The sequence below is a fragment of the Lolium perenne genome, chromosome 3 (genome assembly GCF_019359855.2).
Source record: "Lolium perenne isolate Kyuss_39 chromosome 3, Kyuss_2.0, whole genome shotgun sequence".
Classification (NCBI taxonomy): domain Eukaryota; kingdom Viridiplantae; phylum Streptophyta; class Magnoliopsida; order Poales; family Poaceae; genus Lolium; species Lolium perenne.
The window spans coordinates 99,837,543-99,846,913 of record NC_067246.2 but is presented as its reverse complement, the minus strand read 5'-3'; the positions used below and the strand labels follow the sequence as shown (position 1 = coordinate 99,846,913).

The following is a 9,371-nucleotide window of genomic DNA, read 5'->3' as shown; positions in this document are numbered from 1 at the left end:
AAAGTTTTTATTAAGCATAAGAGGCTTGGTTTGTTCACTGATTTTAAAAGAACACTTGAAAAGATGGACATGGATAGATTAAAGTACACAAATAATGTCAATGGCGAGGGGGAGATTAAAGCACCGATACCTTGCAAGCTCTTAGGAATGCATGAGGCTCTAGAAAAGAATTTTGATTGGCTTGTTCCTGAAAATTTGTTTGATGAGAATAGCAAGCCTAAAAGTAATGAAAAAGGAGCCTCTGAAACTTACATAGATAAGATACAATGCATTGTTGAGAAAACTCCAAACCCCGCTGTTGATGCTTCATTTCTTGATAATACTTGATTCACACTTTCTGCGCCTAGCTGAAAGGCGTTAAAGAAAAGCGCTTATGGGAGACAACCCATGATTTTACTACAGCACTTTTATTTTATATTTGAGTCTTGGAAGTTGTTACTACTGTAGCAACCTCTCCTTATCTTTATTTTATTGCATTGTTGTGCCAAGTAAAGTCTTTGATAGTAGAGTTGATACTAGATTTGGATTGCTGCGCAGTAACCGATTTCTTACTGTCACTAATTTGAGTCGCCCCGTCTGTAGGTAACTCAGAAAATTATGCCAATTTATGTGCGTGATCCTCAGATATGTACGCAACTTTCATTCAATTTGATCATTTTCATCTGAGCAAGTTTAGTGGCCCAGAAAAATACGTCTTTACGTACTGTTCTGTTTTGACAGATTCTGCCTTTTATTTCGCATTGCCTGTTTTGCTATGCTTGATGGATTTCTTTTTTCCATTAACTTTCAATAGCTTTGTGCAATGTCCAGAAGTGTTAAGAATGATTATGTCACCTATGAACATGTGAATTTTTGATTATGCACTAACCCTCTAATGAGTTTGTTTTGAGTTTGGTGTGGAGGAAGTTTTCAAGGATCAAGAGAGAAGGATGATACAATATGATCAAGGAGAGTGAAAGCTCTAAGCTTGGGGATGCTCCCGTGGTTCATCCCTGCATGTTTCAAGAAGACTCGAGCATCTAAGCTTGGGGATGTCCAAGGCATCCCCTTCTTCATCGACAACATTATCAGGTCACCTCTAGGGAAACTATATTTTTATTCAGTCACATCTTATGTGCTTTACTTGGAGCATCTTTATGTTCTTGTTTTTTTTGTTTGAATAAATTTGGATCCTAGCATTCATTGTGTGGGAGAGAGACACGCTCCTCTGTTGCATATGGACAAATATGTCCTTAGCTTTACTCATAATATTCATGGCGAAGGTTGAACTGCTTCGTTAAATTGTTATATGGTTGGAAACGGGAAATGCTACATGTGGTAATTGGTAGAATGTCTTGAATAATGTGATACTTGCTCATTGTTGTGCTCATGTTTAAGCTCTTGCATCATGTACTTTGCACCTATTAGTGAAAAAATACTGTAGAGCTTGTTAAAATTTGGTTTGCATAATTAGTCTCTCTAAATCTAGATATTTTCTAGTGAGGGTTTGAACAACAAGGAAGACAGTGTAGAGTCTTATAATGCTTGCAATATGTTCTTATGTAAGTTTTGTTGTACCGGTTCATACTTGTGTTTGCTTCAAACAACCTTGCTAGCCTAAAACTTGTATTGAGAGGGATTACTTCTCGTGCATCCAAAATCCTTGAGCCAAAAACTATGCCATTTGTGTCCACCATACCTACCTACTACATGGTATTTCTCCGCCATTCCAAAGTAAATTGCTTGAGTGCTACCTTTAAAATTCCATTCTTTGTCTTTGCAATATATAGCTCATGGGACAAATAGCTTAAAAACTATTGTGGTATTGAATATGTACTTATGTGTTCTATCTCTTAATAAGTTGCTTGTTGAGCGATAACCATGTTCCTGGGGACGCCATCAACTATTTCACTTTGTTGAATATCATGTGAGTTGCTATGCATGTTCGTCTTGTCTGAAGTAAGGGTGATTTATCATGATCAAATGGTTTGAGTATGCATATTGTTAGAGAAGAACATTGGGCCGCTAACTAAAGCCATGATCCATGGTGGAAGTTTCAGTTTGGACAACAAACCTCAATCTCTTATGAGAATATTATCTGTTGTTGAATGCTTATGCATTAAAGAGGAGTCCATTATCTGTTGTCTATGTTGTCCCGGTATGGATGTCTAAGTTGAGAATAATCAAAAGCGAGAAATCCAATGCGAACTTTCTCCTTAGACCTTTGTACAGGCGGCATAGAGGTACCCCTTTGTGACACTTGGTTAAAACATATGTTATGCAATGATAATCCATGTAAATCCAAGCTAATTAGGATGAGGTGCGGGCACTATTGGTAATCTATGCATGAGGCTTGCAACTTATAGGATATATTATACATAACACATATGTTTTATTACTACCGTTGACAAAATTGTTTCTTGTTTTCAAAATAAAAGCTCTAGCACAAATATAGCAATCCATGCTTCCCTCTATGAAGGGCCATTCTTTTACTTTTATGTTGAGTCAGTTTACCTACTTCTTTCTATCTTAGAAGCAAACACTTGTGTCAACTGTGTGCATTGATTCTTACATGTTTACCTATTGCACTTGTTATATTACTTTATGTTGACAACTATCCATGAGATATACATGTAACAAGTTGAAAGCAACCGCTGAAACTTATATCTTCCTTTGTGTTGCTTCAATGCTTTCTACTTTGAATCTATTGCTTTGTGAGTTAACTCTTATGCAAGACTTATTGATACTTGTCTTGAAAGTACTATTCATGAAAAGTCTTTGCTATATGATTCAGTTGTTTACTCATTACTTTTACCATTGCTTCGAATCCCTGCATTCATTACATGTGCTTACAATAGTATTGATCAAGATTATGATAGCATGTCACTTCAGAAATTATCTTTGTTATCGTTTACCTACTCGAGGACGAGTAGGAACTAACCTTGGGGATGCTTGATACGTCTCAAACGTATCTATAATTTCTTATGTTCCATGCTACTTTTATGATGATACTCACATATTTTATACACACTTTATGTCATATTTATGCATTTTCCGGCACTAACCTATTGACGAGATGCCGAAGAGCCGATTCTTTGTTTTTCTGTTTTTGGTTTCAGAAATCCTAGTAAGAAAATATTCTCGGAATTGGAAGAAATCAACGCCCAGGGGCTTATTTTTCCACGAAGCTTCCAGAAGACCGAAAGGGAAACGAAGTGGGGTGACGAGGCGGCCACAAAGCAGGGCGGCGCGGCCTAGGCCCTGGCCGCGTGGCCCTAGCGTGTGGGCCCCTCGTGGCGCCCCCTGACCTACCATTCCGCCTACATAAGCCTTCGTCGATAATAACTTCAGTACCGAGAGCCACGATACGGAAAACCTTCCAGAGACGCCGCCGCCGCCAACCCCATCTCGGGTGATTCAGGAGATCGCCTCCGGCACCCTGCCGGAGAGGGGAATCATCTCCCGGAGGACTCTTCATCGCCATGATCGCCTCCGGATTGATGTGTGAGTAGTTCACCTCTGGACTATGCACTACAAGAAATGTGTTAACTAGTGACCTTCTTATAGTGACCGTGGCTGAATTGGTCATATATCTATGACCAGTTCGCAACACTTGGTCGCATGTTGTTTTGGAATGTCCGAACCCTAAATATTCACGACCATTTTAGTTATGAAGGTCATAATTTCGTTATACGGAAAGGTCATAGAGAAAATGAAACGGTTCACGCCCTTATATCTTGCTGATTACGACCAATGTAACTGATCATGACTCCTAATTTGTGATGCCTTAAAAATAAGTAGTGGGCTATCTAAACAATTGCGCCTATGATTTATATCCTTGTTGCAAATTTTGCCTATGTGTCTTGTTCATGCAGCAACTTTCGATTGCATTTTATCTAAGGGTGTTGCTACACAGTGCCCTAGCACTGGTTAGTCTTACAGAGTGCCCCACCCAAAAATAGAAATAAATTAGTCTAACAACCGTTACGTTTCTAAAAATAGAAAGTTCTGCTACTTCTTCTTGCACCTGAAACATGTGACGTGCAAAATCAGCTACTTCTCATTTCACGGCTACGTCCCAAATTCATGACGAAATCGATTCGTGTAAAAGTAAATACATCACGTGGTCGTAAATTTACATAAAAAACACATATGTCATCTAATTCACCTTGAGTTCAGAACAAGTTATGGTTCTAGATCAGTGGATGTACAAAAAAGAAAGAAAATACATCTAAAACTGTCATCATTGGGATGTAAAAAAATTGGAGTGAACCTACTATTCTTACATCCAAAACTAGGATGAACCAGATGCTGGATGTAGAAAAGGCAAAAAAATTACATCACCACTGCCATCATTTGGGTGTAAAATAATTGAGAAATAGATCCAGCTTCAAAAAAAATTACAACCAGAATTACTTTTATACATCCTTGAATGTTCCTGGATGTAGAAGCTAGGGAGCCTGGGAGGAGCGGGAATTAACCGGAATAGGAGCGGTAGCAGGGAGCAGCGGTGCGCTGGACCCCATCGGAGAGAGGGCCCAGCGGCTCGTGCTTCCCGACGGCGCCAGGAGAGGGGGATCAGCGGCGCGCCCGACGGCGAGGCGAAGTCCCTTCTCTTCCCGACGGGCGACGGCGCTGGTAGAGGTGGCCGTTGGTGGCAGCGCGCTCGCGATGGTGGCGGCTGGCGGAGGCGGCCGACGGCGAGGCGAGGTTCCTTCCCTTCCCTACGGGCGACGGCGCTGGTGGAGGTGGCTGTCCCGGCGGCGCTCGCGATGGTGGAGGCCGGAGGCGGCGCGCGCGGAGGTGGTTGTCGGCGGCGGCGCGCTCGCCATGGTGGAGGCCGGAGGCGGCGCGCTCGCGGAGGTGGCGGCCGGCGGCGGCAAGGCGCGGAGGTGGCGGCCGGCGGCGGCACGGGCGCGGAGGTGGCGGCCGGCGGCGTCGCGTTCGTGAAGATCCATCGGTAGCAGTACTCTATGTCGATGGAAAAAGTGAAGAAGTCCCATGGAGAAGATAAGATCGCTCGTGGTGGGCCCCAACTCAATATCTCCCACGACAGCCCCAAGTGGATCGGACGGAGGAAAAGGAGGGCACTGGCTAAGACGCGATCGTGCCCAGGCACTTAATAGAAATTGGGTTTATCTAAAAGAACTTTCGCTTACATAAGTATTAGTTTTTTCACTTACATAGATTTCGTGACACGTGGACCCACAAATCGACCCAAGGCCCGACTACAGTCTATCTAATAACCTGTCACATGGGCCCTACTTACTAGGCATGCAGGAGCAGGATGGACACCACTAAATAAAACGAGTAAAGTGGGAAATAAATGAACCAAAAATGGTAGTGCGCGGTATGTTCTCCCGCCTACCCCGCCAAGGCCAAAGTGAAGTCCACCGCAGGCCGCAGCGCACTAGCAGCAATATTTTGGTAGACCGCGCGCGGTGAAATGAAATTTCGTCAAGTCCCCACCCACCCCTCTTCTTCTCTAACCGCAGATCAAACCCTAGCCACCAGATTGACCCACCCCGCCTGAGCCGCCGCACACCTTCCTCTCGTTCCTCTCCACCCACGCTCCTCCTCTCGTTCCTCCCCCTTGCGCCGCCTACTAGATCCGCATCGACCCGAGCCACTCCGAGCTAGATCCCGAGAAGGCCACCGTAGCGAGATCTTCGACGCCGATGGCAGCGGCACCGTCTCCGCCCCCGAGCTCGCGCTCTATCTCCACGGCCTCGTCGAGAAGGCAACCATCAGCCATGGAGCTCAAGGACGCGATGAGCACTGTCGCTGCCGTTGTATCTGGCCTCTCTTCCGCTGTATCTGGGCATCTGGCCGCCCCTATCCTCTCTGTTTCCTTCCCCCCTCTTTCTCTCTCGGTGTCTTTCTCAGACTCTCTCTATCTCTGCAGACACTCCCGTATGTGATCGATAAGCATCGACGGAGGCGAAGGCCATGGAGTCGCAGGCAATCCACCACACGATCAACGACGACTGCGCCTAAGAACAGAGACGCCGAGTTCGTCAAGGTTGGCCAGGATACCCTCTTCGACCTCATCCTGGTATAATTTGCGGCTCACGTCTCCCTTCTTCTTACTATTTTGCTGCTTATACTACTACAGTCTGGATCAATTTATTTGTGCATCTTCCCACCATGTTGGTCTAAATCTTGTCCAAGCCCAGACTCACAGAATAATATTCCCTTTGATTCATATATAGTATGCTTACCACTGTAATTATGCTTTGGTGTTAATGTTAGACTGTATCCAAAAACTCTAGTAGAAGATAGTTTAGATGTTCTCGCTGTAGTTGGCCAATGCCACCTATGGCATGATCAGGGGGATTGTCTCCATGCTAGGTGGCCCCTAAGGTTCATATATTGTGTATGAGCAAAGGTCGATCATTAATGTGCTCATGTGCAGGTTGCTATATGGTTGTTGAGTCAGTTAGGGGATTGCAGTTTACTAAAGCTGGAGCTTCACAAATTGACATACACAAACATGCTTGATATCTAGTTACTGGCTCTGTTATGTGTACAAGTGTCTTAGGTGTAGTCACCGGTTCTTCTTAGTTCTTACATTGCTTTGCTTTGATACCTGTCCCTAATACCCACTATTATTTTTCTCCATTGCTTTGCTTTGATAGCTGTCCCTAATAACCACAATTATATCGTTTTGTGTATTACATTGCAGTAGAGTAATATAAGTTAGAAGTATGACTTCCTCAAAGCTGTTTTTATCTCCTTTGTTCATAAAATTGTATTATGTTTACTTAAAGCAGTGCTTTTCTGTTAAAATGAAAGGTGTTGTTGTTTGGAGATACATGATGTGTTATTTTATTCTTGCTTTCTTAGTTTAACATGATAACCTCTCATTCTTAACTTCCACTTATTTTCTGATCGCCCTTCACTTTTTTCATACAGAATATATGTTGCAAGAAATTACAGAAGTTGGGTTTACAGAAACTACCCCTATATGGATAACTTTTTTCCCTGATGACTTTCTCAGACCGTTATTGGAGTGCTACTTGGCCAAGGAAGTTGAGCAGCTAGCAAGAAATTTCCTTTTTGACCCTTATAAGGTGATTATAGTAGTAGTCAATATCATTTTGCTAGTGAACATATTACATTGCAGTATACTATCATATGTGTTTCTTGTGAGCAAATTGCAATTTGACATTAGGCAGGTTATAATTGGTTCTGAAGAACTGAAAGCTAATCATGCAATTTATCAGCCTGTAGAGATCGTATTCGAGGTACATAAGTATAACTAGTAGGTTTCCTGTTACATTTTCCATAACGTAATATGTACTTGAACTGGAGATCTGGCTCCCTAATACATTGTAATGTTCCATACGTTTGTTGTTGGTTGAACGTGATCCTTGGTTCTATATAAAAGTAGAACAGTTCATCGCTAGTTTAATGCTCCAGCATTGATAACACTCCCTTCATGCTTGTTAACCCCCACCTTGCTCGTTTGTCCTCGCAGGCCTGATGGAGCCACGATGTTACCTCTAATTGAGCGCATCGACCCTGGCCGTGGCACCACCACATGATCTGTCTCGAGGTCACTGTGCTGCAACCGCAGCAACACTGTCTTATTCTGATTAGGTAGGTCTTCGGTCCCATTCTTTTCTTTTGTTTACTTGGTTGATTGATGGGCCATGATGCCACGACATATGGCATATTATTGTGTTGATTCCCTGTGTGGTGGAAGTTTTGCATACCATCCTATATATTTTCTGTAGCAGTTTTGCAATGTCCACTTGTGCAACTCTATTATGATCCTATTCCTATGATGGATGCCGTAAATCTATGTAACAAGCATGTCAAAGATGATGATGCTTTGTTATTTTTTTCATTGCAAACGAATCTATTTGATTAAGTGGCGCTAGAATAAAACACACAACTTCTTTTCTTGCTTCAGTTGAATATCTTTTCCTCATATATGGCAGCTGGCGACGCGGAGCAAGCATATAGAAATCCCATCACTGTCCTGTTAATATCTGTTAGAGATGATTAAGTGGCAACATAATTTTTTGACATGAAACTTACGAATTTTTTATGTCTGGTATTAGTGAATAAACTTATGGCAAATACAGTTTCTCTAGTTATTCAATTGTTCCAGGAAATTGTGCAATGTTTCAGCAAGGAGAATAAAGCTCAGTTCTTTCCGTTTGTTACTGGAACATCCAGGGTATTTGCTGAAAGCACATACTACTTTCTTAATTTTGAAACCATGATAACTTCCTTTATGCTCCCGTTTGGTCTTTTATCATGTTTATTCCACATTGGTATTCTTATTCTAGTTGTCATTACTGAGCAAAAGCTTTTAGTCATGTTCCGCTTGTAGACCTGTTAGGCTATTATGTTGTTGCATCTAGTTTCTATTCTTATCAGTTGACTAGTTATTATTGTTCTATATCTTGCATTCTGGTGTTCCTGTTCTTATCAGTTGACTACAAACATAACCAACACTGGTATTTCCGGTGTTCCATCTACATGTATATGACAGTGTAGAATTTCTTGACTGCAACTTTTAATTCTTAACATGAGTTTACTTCTTGTTGCAGGACGAAGACGATAATGGGTTCGTTACAAGGTAGTGCTCCACTGGACAATATGTGAGCTAATGTTCGTCATACTGAGCCTGTGCATGAATACAAGATAGTACTATTTTGAGATTATCTACCGCAGGTGCTTCCTTCTTCCATGCATTAATCCTTACGTTTTCCTCACTATTGGCTGTGTGGTTTGCAAACAACCAGTAGCTTCACTGTCAACTTCAGTTTTACTGTACTAACAAATTTATGTTTCATATCAAGTAGTTTACTTTTATCCGTGTACACATGCTGTTTAGAGCTCAAAACTCACTCGTTCTTTTGTTGTTACCAGATAATCAAGTGATGTTCCTCTCTCTTACAAGAGCTCCAGGCTGAAGTTCAAAGAAGCACGTAGTGCATGTGCAACCCATCAAATAGGTTGTATTTTTAGCTCTAGATTTTAGAGCTAGCAGCAGTACTGTGATTCATAAGAACTATGGAATTATTGTAATAGAAATCGATTTTTTTATATTTTCCCTCACTTTTCATTGGCAATTGAAATATTTGATATTTACAGTCAAATCATGAGAAACTGAGACCTATCAGTTCTGTATCAATGAGAATTTGAAACATGACAAGACGATCTTGTAGAATATTGAAATCTGACAAGCAGCTGTGCGAAATGTATATATGACATGTGGGACCAGTATGATGTGTGGGACCTATTCCAAATTAAAAGAAAAACGAAAATGTTGGACCAAAGAGAAGGCCCAAAAATATGTGAGCTGAAGTTTTGGGCTTGGCCCACTAAATTAATAGATTTTAGATACCATGGCTTTAAATAGAAAATATCAGAAT

General features: G+C 41.8%; 1 long non-coding RNA gene across 3 annotated transcripts; it reads left to right on the top strand.

The window, feature by feature from the left end:
• The first annotated feature begins 5,404 nt into the window (after positions 1-5,404).
• LOC127341983 (uncharacterized) lies at positions 5,405-9,151 on the top strand. Of its 3 annotated transcripts, none has more exons than XR_007876078.2 (6): positions 5,405-6,034; positions 6,895-7,052; positions 7,158-7,226; positions 7,460-7,581; positions 8,544-8,667; positions 8,866-9,151. It is a non-coding gene; the product is annotated as an uncharacterized lncRNA (long non-coding RNA). The 3 variants fall into 3 exon arrangements; XR_007876076.2 differs by having other exon boundaries at positions 7,154-7,226; XR_007876077.2 differs by lacking the exon at positions 7,158-7,226 and having other exon boundaries at positions 5,407-6,034.
• Positions 9,152-9,371: the final 220 nt, after the last annotated feature.